General features: G+C 54.3%; 1 long non-coding RNA gene across 1 annotated transcript; it reads left to right on the top strand.

The window, feature by feature from the left end:
• Positions 1–10,332: 10,332 nt before the first annotated feature.
• On the top strand, positions 10,333–11,946 carry LOC122386973. Its single transcript, XR_006257466.1, has 2 exons — positions 10,333–11,343; positions 11,724–11,946. It is a non-coding gene; the product is annotated as an uncharacterized LOC122386973 (long non-coding RNA).
• Positions 11,947–19,752: the final 7,806 nt, after the last annotated feature.

Here is a 19,752-nt window from a genome sequence, read left to right as displayed (position 1 = left end):
TCACTCGATAAACCCTCCCTCTGCCGCCACCATCCTCTCCAGCCGGCTCCTGAACCTGCCGCACGCGCGCTTCGCGACAGCTCGGCCCATGGCCGCCATCGTCTCCTCGATGGTCCGCTTCAGAGCCTCCCTGGAGGGGTGGGGGCTCTTGTTGGAGACCCTCTCAACTTCGCCCCAGACAAAGTAGTCCAGGGGGTTGAGGTCCGGAGAGTTGGGGGGCCAGAACTCCTTGGTCCACGTCAGGTGCATGTTCTGCCGGCACCACTCCTGCGTCTTCTTTGCTGCGTGTGCGGGTGCTGAGTCTTGCTGGAAGACATATCCAGCTCCTCTCGTGACTTCCTTGATCCAGGGCAGGATCAAGGAAGTCACGAGACTTCCTTGATCCTGAGAGACTTCCTCTCGTGACTTCCTCCTCGATCAGAGCCTGGAGTTGCTGCAGAAACGCCGGCGTTCTCTTCTTCCCAGGCCCTGATTTACGCTTTTTACGCTCGGGAGTCACCTCTCCTTCATCCTCGCCATCTCCACCGCCCTCCTGCGCCCGCACACGCTTGGCAATGCGGTACACCGTGCTCCGTGGGACACGCAGGAACTCGCTGATCTCCGCCGGGCTCCTCCCTGCGCGCAGCGCCTGGAGCACGGCGGCTCGGCGATCGTACTCGGCTCCGCGACCAGACATGATTTGACCTGACCTTGGGTCACCCTCGCTTTTATAGCATCTGAGGGCCGTGCCAGCGATGCGACCAATCAGATTGCGGTTACAGCCGAGGCGTACAACCGCGTAGAAACTTGTCTCAATTTGTCCATCCCACCCTGTAAGTAGAATGCAACGGTTTGAATCGTTAATTTGTTGAAACGATTGTTCTCTGAGACCACTGTGTAACTTTTGACCTGAGAATCACCAATTATAACGGCAATGGGGAAGCAGTAGGCTGTACTGTAGAGTGTAGGCAACACTATATAGTTGGCACACTTACGGAAGCACACGACTTACGCAGTGGACATCTGCATCATGCATGTTAAGGTTTACTGGGAAGAGTGAGAAATTAGTCAGAATATAACTGACTAAGGAAAATAGGCGATATTTCCTATTGAGCTGGGGCGGAGAGGGGGAGGGGACGTGTGGTCAGCTATGCCAATAATTCATTCTCTTTATGCAGCTGTGTAAAAGGGCGACCGTTTTTGGGTTAGACCTTCCCCATCGGCCATTTCCAAGTTAAATCGTGGTGGAGACTGGAGAGTCTGGAGACCTCAGCCTCGGTAGTCGGTACCCTGCGCGCTGCGCCACCTTGCGAAACATAAAGCAGCAGTCCTGACATCTACAGGCGTGACTTTTCATGAAAGCGCGGATGTGTTCGCGCTTATGCGAAGAAAATTCTTCCGAGTATGGTTGATAATGAGATTAATTGTTGTCATTTATTTATTAATTCATTGGCAAAAGTACCCTAATAAATCGGTAAAATAGCTTGAACTGTATCGTATTTCCTTGGGAAAAAAATGACGAACTCATCCTAAGACATCCAGATTATTGGATGCGTTCGTCAGTTGTAAGTAGTTCAAGTTTTTGGGAAAATTTGCTTGTGGAAAATCATAATATTTCAAAGATATGCCTATTTTTGATTAATTTATGCATTTATCTGCATTGAAAAATGATTGTAAAGCAAAAGTGCAAAAGATTATTGTCATCTTATTTTCTCAAATCACGATTTACGAACGCACAAAACTCCAGCTTTTAATTTAGTGCGTGTGCGAATTGCGATCAAGAAAAAATATTTTAACTGTCTATATTCCTCTAAAAACAATGAAGGATGAATGAGGAAAACGCTGTTTTGAACAATTGTATATTTATTTTTTCTTAATTAAGCAAAAGTACAAAATTTTCAACTATTATTACATTTGCTCTCACAAAACCCATCACTTTTTAGCATGACGTCATGTCAGCCAAATTTACTAGCGCCATCTCTGGAGAGCATCTTTCGAAACCTCCAGACGATAGAGAGAGCCGTCCTTCGGACCGGTGTAAGCGGGGGCGCTTACACCGAGGTCGGCGACAAACAGCCACCCGGAGTATCTGTCCACTGCCACGAGGTACTTCCTGCCGGCGTGATCGGCAAAGTCGATGTGTAGTTCGAACGGCCTTTCCGCTGGCGGTCTCCTCATCATGGTCTCTTGCTGCTGAGCGAGTAGATCTCTCTGGCAGCTGGTACAGCAGCGGGTGACATTTTCCACATCCCGGTAGATCCCGGGCCAGTAGACGATCTGTCTTGCGCGGGCCTTCGTTTTCTCCTTCCCCAGGTGGCTGGCGTGGAGGGCTTCTAGAACAGTCCTTCGTAATCGCTGTGGTATGACGAGCCTGCAGCCGATCCGGCCTGACCGACTGGACATCTCCACCGACCGCAGTGACGCCTTCTACCTCTGGAAGGAGAGATGGGACGACTACGTCCTGATGTCACAGCTGCGACTCGACCAACTAGCGATACAGCTGGCGTCGCTGCGGGCGCGCATCTCGGAAGAGACTCGAACGCGGTCGTGGTTGCGGCGCGGCCGCCACGGCTACGCATTCCTGCTTCCTTTCACTTTCGTTAATCGCACTTTGTACTCACTATGGGCGGGTTCGAGCTAATACCGACCGCGCCATGTGTCGGTTCCGCCCGAATTAAGGCTTTATTGGACACGCACACCACTCAGAGTCTCAACGCCAACTGGCCCGCCCAGACGCCGCAGCCCCGCCAGCCGGTCGGCCGGTCACCGCCCCGGGCGGTGCAGAGGCGGCCCCAGGCCCCGTCCGGTGGGCCGAGCTCCGCCGGCGGGTCGCCCGCGCAGGGGCGGGCTCAGGCGACACAATCATACGACACAATCACAACATTGACTGTCCAATATCAGCCGTAGCTGGTCTCACAAACATCAACTATGCGACTTCCTCACGACGTCCAAGTGTATTTTGGAGGCATGAGACTAAACAGCGAGTTCTTTTTTCTTGTAATATCATACACATTGGACAGTGAAAAAATAAATAATGGGCTTCCCACATCCAGTCCACCTACACCCCACTACATGGGCTGCCCACGCAGTGCCCATACAGGAACACCGCGTGAATGCCTGTGTTCACCAGAATTCCTGGATATGCCCTCGTACATGTGCAAGCAATCTCATTATCAAGCATTATGCCTGCCAAAAAATATGTGGGCAGCCCATATGGGGCCCACATGCAGCCCACATGTTTGCCCATCTCTAGCCCATGGCCCACCTAGCCCACCATGCCCATCAACTGCCCATGTGGGGCCCACATGGGCATGCTGGCTGGGATTTGCCCATTTGGGCCCCACGTGGGCCCCGGATGGGTGTGCCCAGTTTGTTGGTGCCCAGTCTGCCCACATACTGCCCGCATCCAGCCCAGATAGGTGTCGGGTCAGTTAACAAAGTTTTGTAGTAAGGTTTGCCCATTTGGGCCCCATGTGGGCACCGGATGGGTGTGCCCAGCTTGTTGGTGCCCAGTCTGCCCACATGCTGCCCGCATCCAGCCCAGATAGGTGTCGGGTCAGTTAACAAAGTGTAGTAAAGTTTGCCCATTTGGGCCCCATGTGGGCCCCGGATGGGTGTGCCCAGCTTGTTGGTGCCCAGTCTGCCCACATGCTGCCCGCATCCAGCCCAGATAGGTGCCGGGTCAGTTAACAAAATTTTGTAATAAAGGAAATGTTAATTGCAGATTGGTGTAGGTGTCGGGTCAGTTAACAATTAGTTTTGTAGTAACTTTTGCCCATGTGGGCCCCGGATGGGTGTGCCCAGCTTGTTGGTGCCCAGTCTGCCCACATGCTGCCCGCATCCAGCCCAGATAGGTGTCGGGTCAGTTAACAAAGTTTTGTAGTAAATTTTGCCCATGTGGGCGGCTGGGCCCCATGTGGGCCCCGGCTGGGTGTGCCCAGCGTGTTGGTGTCCAGTTTGCCCACTGCTGCCCGCATCCAGCCCAGATACCTAGGTGTCGGGTCAGTTAACAAAGTTTTGTAGTAAATTTTGTCCATGTGGGCGGCCGGGCCCCATGTGGGCCCCGGCTGGGTGTGCCCAGCTTGTTGATGTCCAGTTTGCCCACATGCTGCCCGCATCCAGCCCAGATAGGTGTCGGGTCAGATACCAACATTTTGTAGTAAAGGAAATGTTCATATCCCAGCAAACATGCCCACATGGTTCCCATATGGGGCCCACATGCCCCCCCCCCCCACCTCTTCCATATGGGCCCCACATGGGAATAGCAGTGGATGACACATGGGACCCATATGGGCAAGCCCACGTAGGCCCCATATGAGACCCACGCGGCCCCCACATGGGACCCATATGGCCCAGCCTACATTGACCCCATATGGCATCATGTATGAACTTGATGTACCTACTTGGAGTCCAAAATTCACATGAACAACAGTCACCTTTTTTGCTTTTATGCTCTTGGAGTAACTTAAATGGGGCCTACATGGGTGATCCATATGGGACCCACATGGGATATCCATCTCCAGCCCACATGCGATTGGCCCACCTGGCCCATTTTTATCCCATATGGGGCCCATATGGGTAGCCCATCTGTAGCCCATGTCCCACTGGGCCCATCTGGCCCATGTTTACCCCATATGGGACCCACAAGGGATGCCCATCTCCAGCCCACATGTGTTTGGCCCACCTGGCCCATTTTTATCCCATTTGGGGCCATATGGGTAGCCCATCTGTAGCCCATGTCCCACGTGAGCCCATCTGGCCCATGTTCACCCCATATGGGACCCACATGGGATGCCCATCTCCAGCCCACATGCGTTTGGCCCACCTGGCCCAGTTTTATCCCATATGGGGCCATATGGATAGCCCATCTGTAGCCCATGTCCCACGTGGGCCCATCTGGCCCATGTTCACCGCATATGGGACCCACATGGGATGCCCATCTCCAGCCCACATGCGTTTGGCCCACCTGGCTCATTTTTATCCCTTATGGGGCCCATATGGGTAGCCCATCTGTAGCCCATGTCCCACGTGGGCCCATCTGGGACCCACATGGGATGCCCATCTCCAGCCCACATGCGTTTGGCCCACCTGGCCCATTTTTATCTCATATGGGGCCCATATGGGTAGCCCATCTGTAGCCCATGTCCCACTGGGCCCATCTTGCCCATGTTTACCCCATATGGGACCCACATGGGATGCCCATCTCCAGCCCACATGCGTTTGGCCCACCTGGCCCATTTTTATCCCATATGGGGCCCATATGGGTAGCCCATCTGTAGCCCATGTCCCACGTGAGCCCATCTGGCCCATGTTCACCCCATATGGGACCCACATGGGATGCCCATCTCCAGCCCACATGCATTTGGCCCACCTGGCCCATTTTTATCCCATATGGGGCCCATATGGGTAGCCCATCTGTAGCCCATGTCCCACGTGGGCCCATCTGGCCCATGTTCACCGCATATGGGACCCACATGGGACGCCCATCTCCAGCCCACATGCGTTTGGCCCACCTGGCTCATTTTTATCCCTTATGGGGCCCATATGGGTAGCCCATCTGTAGCCCATGTCCCACGTGGGCCCATCTGGGACCCACATGGGATGCCCATCTCCAGCCCACATGCGTTTGGCCCACCTGGCCCATTTTCATCTCACATGGGGCCCATATGGGTAGCCCATCTGTAGCCCATGTCCCACTGGGCCCATCTGGCCCATGTTTACCCCATATGGGACCCACATGGGATGCCCATCTCCAGCCCACATGCGTTTGGCCCACCTGGCCCATTTTTATCCCATATGGGGCCATATGGGTTGCCCATCTGTAGCCCATGTCCCACGTGAGCCCATCTGGCCCATGTTCACCCCATATGGGACCCACATGGGATGCCCATCTCCAGCCCACATGCGTTTGGCCCACCTGGCCCATTTTTATCCCCTATGGGGCCCATATGGGTAGCCCATCTGTAGCCCATGTCCCACGTGGGCCCATCTGGCCCATGTTCACCCCATATGGGACCCACATGGGATGCCCATCTCCAGCCCACATGCGTTTGGCCCACCTGGCCCATTTTTATCCCATATGGGGCCCATGTGGGTAGCCCATCTGTAGCCCATGTCCCACGTGGGCCCATCTGGCCCATGTTCACCCCATATGGGACCCATGTGGGCATGTTTGCTGGGGCTCAGCCCATATGGGACCCAGATTTAGCCCAGATAATAGCCCACATGTAGCCCATGCCCACTTAAGCCCAGATGCCCCACTTTCAGTCCATATGGGCCCCATTTGGGAAGGCTGGCTGGGACGTGACCTCGAGGTCATCATGTATATCATTCGATGCGTCTTGACGAGCTGAACACAATGAGACCATCCACGCGTCTGTATCTTGTTCCTGTACGGAGTTATTGGCCAAAAACCTTTGGTGACCTTTGATGACGTCACATGACCTCACAGCTGCCCAACAGCAAAACAGACCTCAAGGTAGTGAAGGTTGATCATATATGAAGTCATGTATGGTATATGGGGCCATTCCGACCCGTTTTAGTGGTAAAAACAGGGAGTTGATTTTTCCCCCATTGACTTATAATGGGGAGGTCGCGAAATTGACCTGACCTTAGGTCACCGATATCAAAATCCGAGATATACAAATGGTAGCTACTAATGACCTAATAACATCCTGCGACTTTCAAAGGCCTCCGACATCTACTGTAGCTCTGGCACGGTGACAAAGTTGCAAAAAAGTGACTTGAGGTTGGGTCATTCAAAGTGACCTGGTGACCTAACCTTAAAAGGTAGGAGGTTCAAACTCGCACACCATGTGTAAAATTGATGAGGTTATAGTCATACCAAATTTCGCGGCGCTACGCGCCGCGGTTTTCCCGCTATTCGCGAAAAACCTCAGGGGGGGGGGCGGATGTCCGCCCCCCGTCGGTGCGCGGGTTAACAGCTCCCAAACCAGTCTTTGAGGGTCCTACACTGATCTCGGAGGGCCCTTCAGTGGCGGTCAAGCGCCCACATTGACCGCTGAGAACCCACATTGACCTCATTTGAGGGCCCCTAAACCGGCCTCAAGGGCCCAGCCGGCGTCTGAGGGCCTCACACCCCAGCCAGCCTTCCCAAATGGGGCCCATATGGGCTGAAAGTGGGGCATCTGGGCTTAAGTGGGCATGGGCTACATGTGGGCTATTAGCTGGGCTAAATCTTGGTCCCATATGGGCTGAGCCCCAGCAAACATGTCCACATGGGTCCCATATGGGGTGAACATGGGCCAGATGGGCCCACGTGAGACATGGGCTACAGATGGGCTACCCACATGGGCCCCATATGGGATAAAAATGGGCCAGGTGGGCCAAACGCATGTGGGCTGGAGATGGGCATCCCATGTGGGTCCCATATGGGGTGAACATGGGCCAGATGGGCCCACGTGGGACATGGGCTACAGATGGGCTACCCATATGGGCCCCATATGGGATAAAAATGGGCCAGGTGGGCCAAACGCATGTGGGCTGGAGATGGGCATCCCATGTGGGTCCCATATGGGGTGAACATGGGCCAGATGGGCTCACGTGAGCCATGGGCTACAGATGGGCAACCCATATGGGCCCCATATGGGATAAAAATGGGCCAGGTGGGCCAAACGCATGTGGGCTGGAGATGGGCATCCCATGTGGGTCCCATATGGGGTAAACATGGGCCAGATGGGCCCAGTGGGACATGGGCTACAGATGGGCTACCCATATGGGCCCCATGTGAGATAAAAATGGGCCAGGTGGGCCAAACGCATGTGGGCTGGAGATGGGCATCCCATGTGGGTCCCAGATGGGCCCACGTGGGACATGGGCTACAGATGGGCTACCCATATGGGCCCCATAAGGGATAAAAATGAGCCAGGTGGGCCAAACGCATGTGGGCTGGAGATGGGCGTCCCATGTGGGTCCCATATGCGGTGAACATGGGCCAGATGGGCCCACGTGGGACATGGGCTACAGATGGGCTACCCATATGGGCCCCATATGGGATAAAAATGGGCCAGGTGGGCCAAACGCATGTGGGCTGGAGATGGGCATCCCATGTGGGTCCCATATGGGGTGAACATGGGCCAGATGTGTTCAAGTGGGACATGGGCTACAGATGGGCTACCCATATGGGTCCCATATGGGATAAAAATGGGCCAGGTGGGCCAAACGCATGTGGGCTGGAGATGGGCATCCCATGTGGGTCCCATATGGGGTAAACAATGTTTACCCCATATTAAAAACATGGGCCCATCTTGCCCGTGTTTACTAAACATGGGCAAGATGGGCCCAGTGGGACATGGGCTACAGATGGGCCCCATATGAGATAGAAATGGGCCAGGTGGGCCAAACGCATGTGGGCTGGAGATGGGCATCCCATGTGGGTCCCAGATGGGCCCACGTGGGACATGGGCTACAGATGGGCTACCCATATGGGCCCATAAGGGATAAAAATGAGCCAGGTGGGCCAAACGCATGTGGGCTGGAGATGGGCATCCCATGTGGGTCCCATATGCGGTGAACATGGGCCAGATGGGCCCACGTGGGACATGGGCTACAGATGGGCTATCCATATGGCCCCATATGGGATAAAACTGGGCCAGGTGGGCCAAACGCATGTGGGCTGGAGATGGGCATCCCATGTGGGTCCCATATGGGGTGAACATGGGCCAGATGGGCTCACGTGGGACATGGGCTACAGATGGGCTACCCATATGGGCCCCATATGGGATAAAAATGGGCCAGGTGGGCCAAACGCATGTGGGCTGGAGATAGGCATCCCATGTGGGTCCCATATGGGGTAAACATGGGCCAGATGGGCCCAGTGGGACATGGGCTACAGATGGGCTACCCATATGGGCCCCATATGGGATAAAAATGGGCCAGGTGGGCCAAACGCATGTGGGCTGGAGATGGGCATCCCATGTGGGTCCCATATGGGGTAAACATGGGCCAGATGGGCCCAGTGGGACATGGGCTACAGATGGGCTACCCATATGGGCCCCATATGGGATAAAAATGGGCCAGGTGGGCCAATCGCATGTGGGCTGGAGATGGATATCCCATGTGGGTCCCATATGGGGTAAGCATGGGCCAAATGGGCTCACGTGGGACATGGGCTACAGATGGGCTACCCATATGGGCCCCATATGGGATAAAAATGGGCCAGGTGGGCCAAACGCATGTGGGCTGGAGATGGGCATCCCATGTGGGTCCCATATGGGGTGAACATGGGCCAGATGGGCCCACGTGAGACATGGGCTACAGATGGGCTACCCATATGGGCCCCATATGGGAAAAATGGGCCAGGTGGGCCAAACGCATGTGGGCTGGAGATGGGCATCCCATGTGGGTCCCATATGGATCACCCATGTAGGCCCCATTTAAGTTACTCCAAGAGCATAAAAGCAAAAAAGGTGACTGTTGTTCATGTGAATTTTGGGCTCCAAGTACATCAAGTTCATACATGATGCCATATGGGGTCAATGTAGGCTGGCCCATATGGGTCCCATGTGGGGGCCGCGTGGGTCTCATATGGGGCCTACGTGGGCTTACCCATATGGGTCCCATGTGTCACCCAATGCTATTCCCATGTGGGGCCCATATGGAAGAGGTGGGGGCCATGTGGGCCCCATATGGGAACCATGTGGGCATGTTTGCTGGGATATGAACATTTCCTTTACTACAAAATGTTGGTATCTGACCGACACCTATCTGGGCTGGATGCGGGCAGCATGTGGGCAAACTGGACATCAACAAGCTGGGCACACCCAGCCGGGGCCCACATGGGGCCCAGCCGCCCACATGGGCAAAATTTACCACAAAACTTTGTTAACTGACCCGACACCTATCTGGGCTGGATGCGGGCAGCATGTGGGCAGACTGGGCACCAACAAGCTGGGCACACCCATCCGGGGCCCACATGGGGCCCAAATGGGCAAACTTTACTACACTTTGTTAACTGACCCGACACCTATCTGGGCTGGATGCGGGCAGCATGTGGGCAGACTGGGCACCAACAAGCTGGGCACACCCATCCGGGGCCCACATGGGGCCCAAATGGGCAAACTTTACTACACTTTGTTAACTGACCCGACACCTATCTGGGCTGGATGCGGGCAGCATGTGGGCAGACTGGGCACCAACAAGCTGGGCACACCCATCCGGGGCCCACATGGGGCCCAAATGGGCAAACCTTACTACAAAACTTTGTTAACTGACCCGACACCTATCTGGGCTGGATGCGGGCAGCATGTGGGCAGACTGGGCACCAACAAAATGGGCACACCCATCCGGGGCCCACGTGGGGCCCAAATGGGCAAACCCCAGCCAGCATGCCCATGTGGGCCCCACATGGGCAGTTGATGGGCATGGTGGGCTAGGTGGGCCATGGGCTAGAGATGGGCAAATATGTGGGCTGCATGTGGGCCCCACATGGGCTGCCCACATATTTTTTGGCAGGCATAATGCTTGATAATGAGATTGCTTGCACATGTACGAGGGCATATCCAGGAATTTTGGTGAACACAGGCATTCACGCGGTGTTCCTGTATGGTGGGCTTAACATGGGCACTGCGTGGGCAGCCCATGTAGTGGGGTGTAGGTGGGCTGGATGTGGGCAGCCCATTATTTATTTTTTCACTGTCCAATGTGTATGATATTACAAGAAAAAAGAACTCGCTGTTTAGCCTCATGCCTCCAAAATACACTTCGACGTCGTGAGGAAGTCGCATAGTTGATGTTTGTGAGACCAGCTACGGCTGATATTGGACAGTCAATGTTGTGATTGTGTCGTATGATTGTGTCGCCTGAGCCCGCCCCTGCGCGGGCGACCCGCCGGCGGAGCTCGGCCCACCGGACGGGGCCTGGGCCCGCCTCTGCACCGCCCGGGGCGGTGACCGGCCGACCGGCTGACGGGGCTGCGGCGTCTGGGCGGGCCAGTTGGCGTTGAGACTCCGAGTGGTGTGCGTGTCCAATAAAGCCTTAATTCGGGCGGAACTACTGGCCCGGGATCTACCGGGATGTGGAAAATGTCACCCGCTGCTGTACCAGCTGCCAGAGAGATCTACCCGCTCAGCAGCAAGAGACCATGATGAGGAGACCGCTAGCGGAAAGGCCGTTCGAACTAAACATCGACTTTGCCGATCACGCCGGCAGGAAGTACCTCGTGGCAGTGGACAGATACTCCGGGTGGCTGTTTGTCGCCGACCTCGGTGTAAGCGCCCCCGCTTACACCGGTCCGAAGGACGATAGCAGGCGTCATTACGAGCGCACTCGCTACGCGACGAAGCGTAAATGGACGGCACGGGAAAAGGGCTTTCGGCGGTACCCGGCTTTTTGATATCGTGTTCAGTAAGTAATGGTTTTATCTCTTTATTTAATTGCCCAACTCCCTTGGACACCTGATAGCGGATGTCAGAATAACAGCAGCACTCCCATTCATATGTTATTTCAGGTGTCGTCAATTACTGTCCGATTAGCGAATTCCAAGCAGCCGACTTATAAAGCACTAATGTCCTTTGTGTCCATAATAATCGGACCTTGTATGTTTATTCTGCATCAGATTATTTCCTGCAAAAAAAATCTAAAGTTCATTTCTCAATTATTCAAGTCAAATCAGATGATGTTACTTTTAATGCAGGTAATACAGAATCATGGTAGAACACAGCACGGGCAATACACAATTCGCTTATGTGTCTGCACCTTTTACATTGCTGGTGCTTATTTTACAGGAGCCGTGCGGCGGAACGGGCTTACCCAGGACACCAACAACGGCCAGCTGGAGGTGGCGCCACGAAAGTGGTTTACGGGTGCCAGGAACCGCGACGGAGGCCGCCAGGAGAGGAGACCAGCTGGAGGAGCAGATGAGAGAAGAAGTCTAGAGATGAACAGAAGAGAGGAGAGAGTTTAAACAGCATTTTTGTGTTTATCGATAATATACATATTGATCACTGACAGTTTGTTTTGTTGCGGTGGCGAACGTTCAGCAATGATCAGGGGGAGTGATTGAAATAGCAGACATCGATTATATTATAATCATATTGAAATTAATTGTAGGTTCTGGTGGGAACTAAGATGGGCTTTGGTGAATATTTATTGATTAATACAAACGATGCTAGGGAGGTGTGAGCCAGCATGGGGCCCACCTAGGGCCCACATCTGCTGGCCCACGTGGACCCCATATGGTACCCACCTTGAGCCCATGTGGGCCAGCCCAGGTGGGCCACATATGGTACCCATCTTGAGCCCATGTGGGCCAGCCCAGGTGGGCCCCATATGGTACCCACCTTGAGCCCACGTGGGCCAGCCCAGGTGGGCCCCACCATTTACCCAGGGACAAATTTATGTGGGCCCCACATGGGCTGCCCACATGGGTCCCACCAAGTGGCCCACCTGGGCCCCATGTGGGGCCAAGGTAATAATGTTGGCTGGGTATGGGTCCCAGCTGGGTCCCATTTCGAACCCACATGGGCTCCAGGTGGGATTTTTCGCTTATACCCATTTGGGTCCCGGCTGGGAAAGCCCATATGGGACCCATAAGTGCCCCGGCTGGGCCCCATTTGGGTCCCATTTCGAACCGACATGGGCCCCATGTGGGATTTTTCGCTTATATCCATGTGGGTCCCGGCTGGGAAAGCCCATGTGGGACCCATATGTGCCCCGGCTGGGCCCCATATGGGTCCCATTTCGAACCCACATGAGCCCCATGTGGGATTTTTCGCTTATACCCATGTGGGTCCCGGCTGGGAAAGCCCATGTGGGACCCATATGTGCCCCGGCTGGGCCCCATATGGGTCCCATTTCGAACCCACATGGGCCCCATGTGGGATTTTTCAATTATACCCATGTGGGTCCCGGCTGGGAAAGCCCATGTGGGACCCACATGTGCCCCGGCTGGGCCCCATATGGGTCCCATTTCGAACCCACATGGGCCCCATGTGGGATTCTTCAATTATACCCATGTGGGTCCCGGCTGGGAAAGCCCATGTGGGACCCATATGTGCCCCGGCTGGGCCCCATATGGGGCCATCTGGGCTGCCCATATGGGACCCAGTTGGACGCCCATGACAAACACATCTGGGCCCCAAGTGGGCAGCCCAGATGGGCCCCAGTTTGCTGCCCACTTGGGGCCCATATGGGCCCCATTTGGGAAGGCTGGCTGGGACCGGCCTCTGGTGGCCTCATTTCTGTCTCTGGGGTCCCAAGACTAGCCTTTAGGTGCCTTTGAGGGCCCCGCACTGAATTCTGAAGACCCGATGCCGGCCTCTAAGGGTCCGCATCGGCATCTGAGGGTCCACCTTGGCCTGAGGGGTCCAACGGCGGCCCATGCCGGTCTTTTAGGGCCCCACACTGACCTCTAAGGGCCCATGCTGACCTGTAAGGACCCACATTAGCCTATGAGGCCTTGCACGGGATTCTGAAGACCTGATGCCGGCCTCTGAGGCCCATCTTGGTTTTTGAGGGCCTTCTGCTGGTCTCTGGGTTCCAACACCGGCCCATGCCGGTATTTTAGGGTCCCACATTGACCTCTAAGGGCCCCGCACTGGATTCCGGAGATCCGATGCCGGTCTCCAAGGGTCCGCATCGGCCTCTGAGGGCCCACCTTGGCCTATGAGGGCCCTCCGCTGGTCTCTAGGTTCCAAGTCCCGCCCATGCCGGTCTGTTACGGCCCCACACTGACCTCTAAGGGCCCATGCTGGCCTGTAAGGACACGCATTAGTCTCTGAGGGCCTTGCACTGGATTCTGAAGACCCGATGCTGGCCTCTGAGGCCCATCTTGGTTTTTGAGGGTCTTCTGCTGGCCTCTGGGGTCCAACACCGGCCCATGCCGGCATTTTAGGGTCCCACACTGACCTCTGAGGGCCCATACTGGCCTGTAAGGACCCACATTAGCCTCTGATGGCCCAAGTCGGCATCTTAAGGTCTCATCCTGCCCTTTGCAGGCCCTGTACTGGTCTCTGAGGGCCTTAACCCTCGCCGGCCGGGGGGGGGGGGGCGGGTGCCGCCCCTCCATAGGTTTTTTTTTTTCGCGATAGCTCCGAACACGCCGGCGATAGAGAGCTGAAGCTTGGCATACCTGACCTTTGAATCAAACGGGATCTTTTGACACCAACCGCATTTTCGGGTCAGATCAGGTCACTGACCCATGTGGTCATAAGTGAACCTCTGCACGGTCTTCAGATGTCGCAACTTCGCAACGCCCTCACTGCCAGAGGAGATTTCACAGGGAAATGAACCTTGGAGGACCTAATATCCAATAGGAGTCTCTCAGCTTGTATAATGTATATCTCGGATTTTTCCTAAAGTTCATATGAGGTCAGGTCATTTTCGTGACCTCACCATTAGGTATAAGTCAATGGGGATAAACTGAAAACTTTTTCTGGCGCCGGGAACGATCGATCTCCAACTATCTCAAGCACACTGAATCGTGATTTCATGCACTCCTTGCAAGGTTCGATGCGTCACTTTTGCAATGTTGACCTTGCGCGACGTCATTTATGAAGTTATAAGGGTCTTATTAGTTTTTCGTCAATAACTAGGTACCGATCAAATTGAGCTAGCGAGTCGGGAAAGCCACCTATGGACTCAAGAAGACCTGCCAAATCGAATGATATGCGACATGACCTCCTTCGACCAATTTCGTGACCTGGGGACGCCGACCTGACCGTGACCCGAGGTCAACACCCTAAGTTTACCTCAGTCCTCACCCAAACAAAAAGTATATCATTCGACGCGCCTGAGAGAGGCGAACACGATGCTGGCAAAATCGCGGCTCTGCGGCCATTTTTTGCGAAGTTATTCACCAAAAACGGAACCGTGCCTTGAGGCACTTGACCTGACCTCAGAGGTCACCGGTTTTTGTTTGTTTTGTTGGGTTAGGCCCTTTCGGTCCAATGAGACCATTTCAGAGCCGGAAGGATGATAGGATATAGGGGGAGACATTGGTCTGGGCAGGCACCCTAGTGAGTCGCCGGGGCTGAGCCCGTCCAGAGGACAGGCCACCCAGCCCCAAGGCACTCACTGCACCCGGTTACGGGGTGCGCTCCCTCGGGAGCAGCGGTGCCGCTCCAAGGGAGCAGCCCGCATGAGATAAAGTTGCCTGTCCAGCCCGGAAGGGGTTGCGGTGTGGAGGAGAAGGATTTCAGTATCCTGAGGATAGAAGCACGGAACGGTGTCAGAGGTCACCGGTTGACCTAGGACCATAAAATCGGGTATCGATCTCTGCGTCTCGTAACGGCGCACACGCTCGTTTTACCGCGACGCGCTAGCTCCACCTGGGGCGAAACGGCGAGGGGGGTCGTACCCGCCCCCCGCCCCCTCGGCCAGCGCGTATGTAGAAAACCTATAGGACCGGGCCGTGGAGGGTTAAACTGGTCTGAAGCCGACCTCCCGCCACTGTCGCTGCGCGCGAAGCAGCTGGCCGGACAGGAGTGCCAGCGCCTCGCCAGACTCCCCGCACTCGACCCTGCCAGGACCCTCCTGGAGAAGGAGGTGCGGCCCAGGCTGGAGTACCGAGCCCACCTGGCATGGCGGAGAGACTGCACGCAGGCAGAGGCGGCGCGGAGGCCGCCACCGAAGCCGCCCGACGAGGACGCGGTGCTCACCAAGAAGCCGTGTCTCAGGCGGGTGGGCCGGTGGATCGCCGACGAAGCCGGGCTAAAGCAGCTGCCAACTGAACCACTGGCGCTGTACCAGTGCCGGCCGCCCTGGACAGTGGAGAGGACCCCCGCCCACTTTGTGGTGGACCTGCCCGCGCCCACGCGTCGCACAGACCCCCCGACAAGCGCAGAGAGGCGGCGCTCCGGGCCATAGAGCTCCTGCCGCCCGCGGACGTCACCATCTGGTCGGACGGGTCGGCGAGAGAGGGGACGACATGTGGCGGCGCGGGCGCGCTGATCCAGCTCCACTGCCTCGGCCGTGAGGAACGTATCAGGGCCCCGGCCGGCGCAGTGTGCAGCAGCCTGCGTGCCGAGCTTACCGCCATCAGGGAAGCACTGGCTGTGATAACCTCCCTACCTGAAGAAGACCGGGAGTCCGTCCGCGCAGTCCGCCTTTTAACCGATTCCAAGTCCGGCCTGCAGCAGCTCCAGAGGGGACCGGCCGGCCAGGTGACCGCCCTGGCCGCCGACATCTGGGAGTGCCTACACACCCTCAGCGAGCGTGGCACCACCGTCACCTTCCGGTGGGTGCCGGGGCATGCTGGCCTGGACGGAAACGAGCACGCCGACCAGCTGGCCGGTGAAGCGGCCGCTGCGGAGCAGCCGGACGTCCAAATCGACTTCGCCAGCGCCAGAAGCGCGATCGGGCGCCGGCGCGGGTGGGGACGATGGTCGACGCGAGAACAAGAGCGTCCCACCCCCACAAGGCGCCCACACCGGGCCACAACGATCTGTCCCGCTGGGAGGCATGTACCCTCTCCCAGCTGCGGACGGGCGCGTCGCCGCTCACGCGGGATGTCGCCCACCGCCTAGGCCTGGCGGTGGACGCGGCCTGCCCTGCGTGCGGCGAGCCGGACAGCGCGGCCCACCTGCTGACCGACTGTCCGGCCTACGAGGCTGCGCGGCGCCGCCGCTGGGGACTCAACCCGAGCCTGGGGGACGTCCTCGGCGGACCGGCGCCGTTGGTGATTGAATTCATCCGGGCTGTCGGGCGGACCGACCCTCCGGCCGACCCGCCTGCGCCGCCGCCCCCCTAGGGGGGCGGCGGGTGAGGTGCAAAAGAAGAAGGGTTAAACTGGCCTCTGAAGGCCCAGACCGTCTAAAAGTCCCACACCGGCCTCTGATAAGTGATAGTCAATCAGCCCAGTTGCAGTGGGTGCTGATATAAAACCTCTTAAAAACGTTATAGGCCTGGCTGAGCCTAGCTGGGCCGTTCATGCTGATTTTTATAGGTATATTGAAAAGACTCGCTTTGCACGTTTCACGCTTGCTCGTAATGAAAAAGTTGCTGAATGCCTCTGGAATTTGCATGGGTGCCAACGGCTGCGGAGGACAGGGGGACGCGTCCATCAGTTTGAGTTTATGGACGGGAGACTCCCTGAAATTTCAACCAATTTTTTTTCTTTTTTTTGTCTCGATTTTTTTTTTACCTCTGAGCATGTTTGCGAAAACAAAGTGGCCGAAATCCGAGGAGAAATCGGATTTTGGGGGTAGGTTAGGTTTTGGACCTCTGGGACCCTGCCCCCCCCCCCCCCAACACTTTCGAAAACGTTCCTACGCCTATGCGGCGAGGGTTAATGCGGAGTGATCGAAAAGAAGATGTCAATAGCTAAAATTGCAGCTGCGAGGTGACGATACATATTATAAGCTACATTCAAAGTTTCATTGTAGTCTGGCTAATCTTTCCTAAGCTTCAGAAGCATAACATAGTTACCTACCCATGACTGAAAACGCACATTACTTCTGCTGTGGACTGTACCAGGTACCTACCTCTTCCGCGTAATTCTTTTTTCCAACCAAAGGAAGGCGCTATATAGAGAATATCCCATTGCATTATTGAAAAGTTACTTACACCTCCATTCCACCAGCTGGGTGCCAAGAATAGTTTTAGATATAAAACAAATCAGAGGCACGGCTGTGTGGCGTTTGATCTAGGAAAAAAGGAAAAATGATTTTGGTGACCTGAGGTCGGTGGTCAGGATAACGACCCCGAGATGGGTTCTTGTTTTCCATAAATAACTTCAACACTAAAATGGTCCTTTAGCTACGGCAGTGATACCAACACATTTGTCCTGTCAAGCCGTGTTGAATGGCATATGTTTTGTTTGGAAAAGGTGATTGAGGGGAAATTGGGTAAGACGATCAGGATAGTTAGTTAGTTAGTTAGTTTATTGACACTTGATAAAAACATTATACATACAATGAATATGGATAAAACTCAGATGACAGGCGTGTCCACCAAAAACACATGTCATAGACTTCTATACGTACTAAAAGGTTGCTTAGAACATAACACAATAAACAAAACGTCATCGATCAAAACACTCGAACCGATCTAAAACCATGTGACAAAACCTTGCTAAATCTAAAACGTTTCCCTCCATAAGCGCTTCTAAATCCCTAAAATTCAGGTTAGGGAAACTGTCCCTAAGAGGCTCTGTTTCTGGGCAAAACAACAACACATGCCGCTCTGTCTGAACCGCGCCACACATACAAAGCCTCTCATCTGCTGGCAAGCGTGCCCACCTTCCCGTTTCAATTCTAAGCCTATGGGAGCCTAAACGAATTCGAGTAAATGCGGTACGCACATACTCGGGAACATTTTTATCATACATTGGGTGTCTCTTGAGGTGGGGATTAAACTGACAGTATGTGACTCTTCTCGAAGATGTCGATCCACAAATCCTGGTCTGAGTACTCGCCAGACTGGCGGCTCGAAAAGACCCAGATTCATATCGCATTACAGCATCAATATACTTCCCGGCCCCTGCGCCTGCTTGTCTCGCTAAATTTAGTGCAAAGAACGCTGAGCTGGTATTAAAGTTTTCACGGGAGGTCAACTTATCGATGAATTTCCTTTGGACTTCCTTGACAATAGCGGTAGTGTCTGGATATTCTATTTCCGCCAGAACTAAGTCCGTACATGTCTGGTTGCGAACCGACAATAGCTGCTTTAGCGCTGACAATATCGGTGAAATAACTGATTTTATGTCGTTGCACAGCCAGCTTTCGCAGCCGTATAGCACTGAGCTGCTGAGGGCACTTTTGAAAACTAGCTCTTTGACCGAAAAGGGAGCCTCTGCGTTTTTCTTAAGAAAAGAACTGAACTTTATCAGATGGCTCCGTTTGAAATCGATATGCGCTTTAATTTGTTTCTGAAGAGAGGCGTTCATGACAGGCGTACCGAGATAAATGTATTCATCGGTATGTTCAATGATGATATGCTGCAGGCAGAACGGGTGGATATCCTTCGAGTTAACTACCATGAATTTAGACTTTTGAGGATGGATTTCCATACATATTGATTCAGCTTCTCGGTGAAGCAGTTTTAACTTGTGTTCCAAAGCCTTCCTTGACGTCGCAAGGACAACTGTGTCGTCCATGAAAAGAAGACAATGGAGGTTTTCGAGAAATCCATCTCTTCCATATCTTTTAATCGCCCTCACTGTGCTATTTATGTAGAACGTAAAAAGTGAACAGCTGTTTGTCGCCCCTTGTTTTACCCCTGCCGTTGATGCAAAAATTACATTTCCTAGGGAGTTCCTTGTGTTTTTTAGACTGTTCGCTAGAGCTGTCAGATATTTGCCACCGCATCCCTGATCAGCCAGTTTTTGCAAAAGAATATTCACGGAAGAGTAGGCATTAGGCAATTAGGCATCCTTGCTAGATGCTATTTCAGTTACCTAGGTACCTATTCAAGTCAGACATAATAATTAAGACATTTATGCAATCCTAAGGCTAAAAATGAATGCTTAGTACAAAATGGATGCCAGATTAGTGATAGACGGATATGAATCCACCACAAACGACCTAGTTTATACCTAAATCAAGTTCAACCAAGAGTCATTCGAGGTCACATGAGGTCACCATAGGGGAAAGTGGGGTAAGACGGGCACCTTAACTTTAGAGCCATTTTTTGGCCGGTTAGAAACATCATAGAAACCGGAAACTGAGTGAAAACCTTTTTTAGACATTTTACTTCCATTTGCCAGAAGATGATACTAAGACCTGATTCAACAAATAAACTGCAGCTATTTTTGCAAAACCTTGCAAAAACCCGTCTTACCCCACCCCATGGGGTAAGACGGTCACATGGGTAGGG

Source organism: Amphibalanus amphitrite, unplaced genomic scaffold, assembly GCF_019059575.1.
Source record: "Amphibalanus amphitrite isolate SeventyFive unplaced genomic scaffold, NRLGWU_Aamphi_draft 000268F_arrow, whole genome shotgun sequence".
Taxonomy (NCBI): Eukaryota; Metazoa; Arthropoda; class Thecostraca; order Balanomorpha; family Balanidae; genus Amphibalanus; species Amphibalanus amphitrite.
This window is presented reverse-complemented; position numbering and strand designations above follow the sequence as displayed.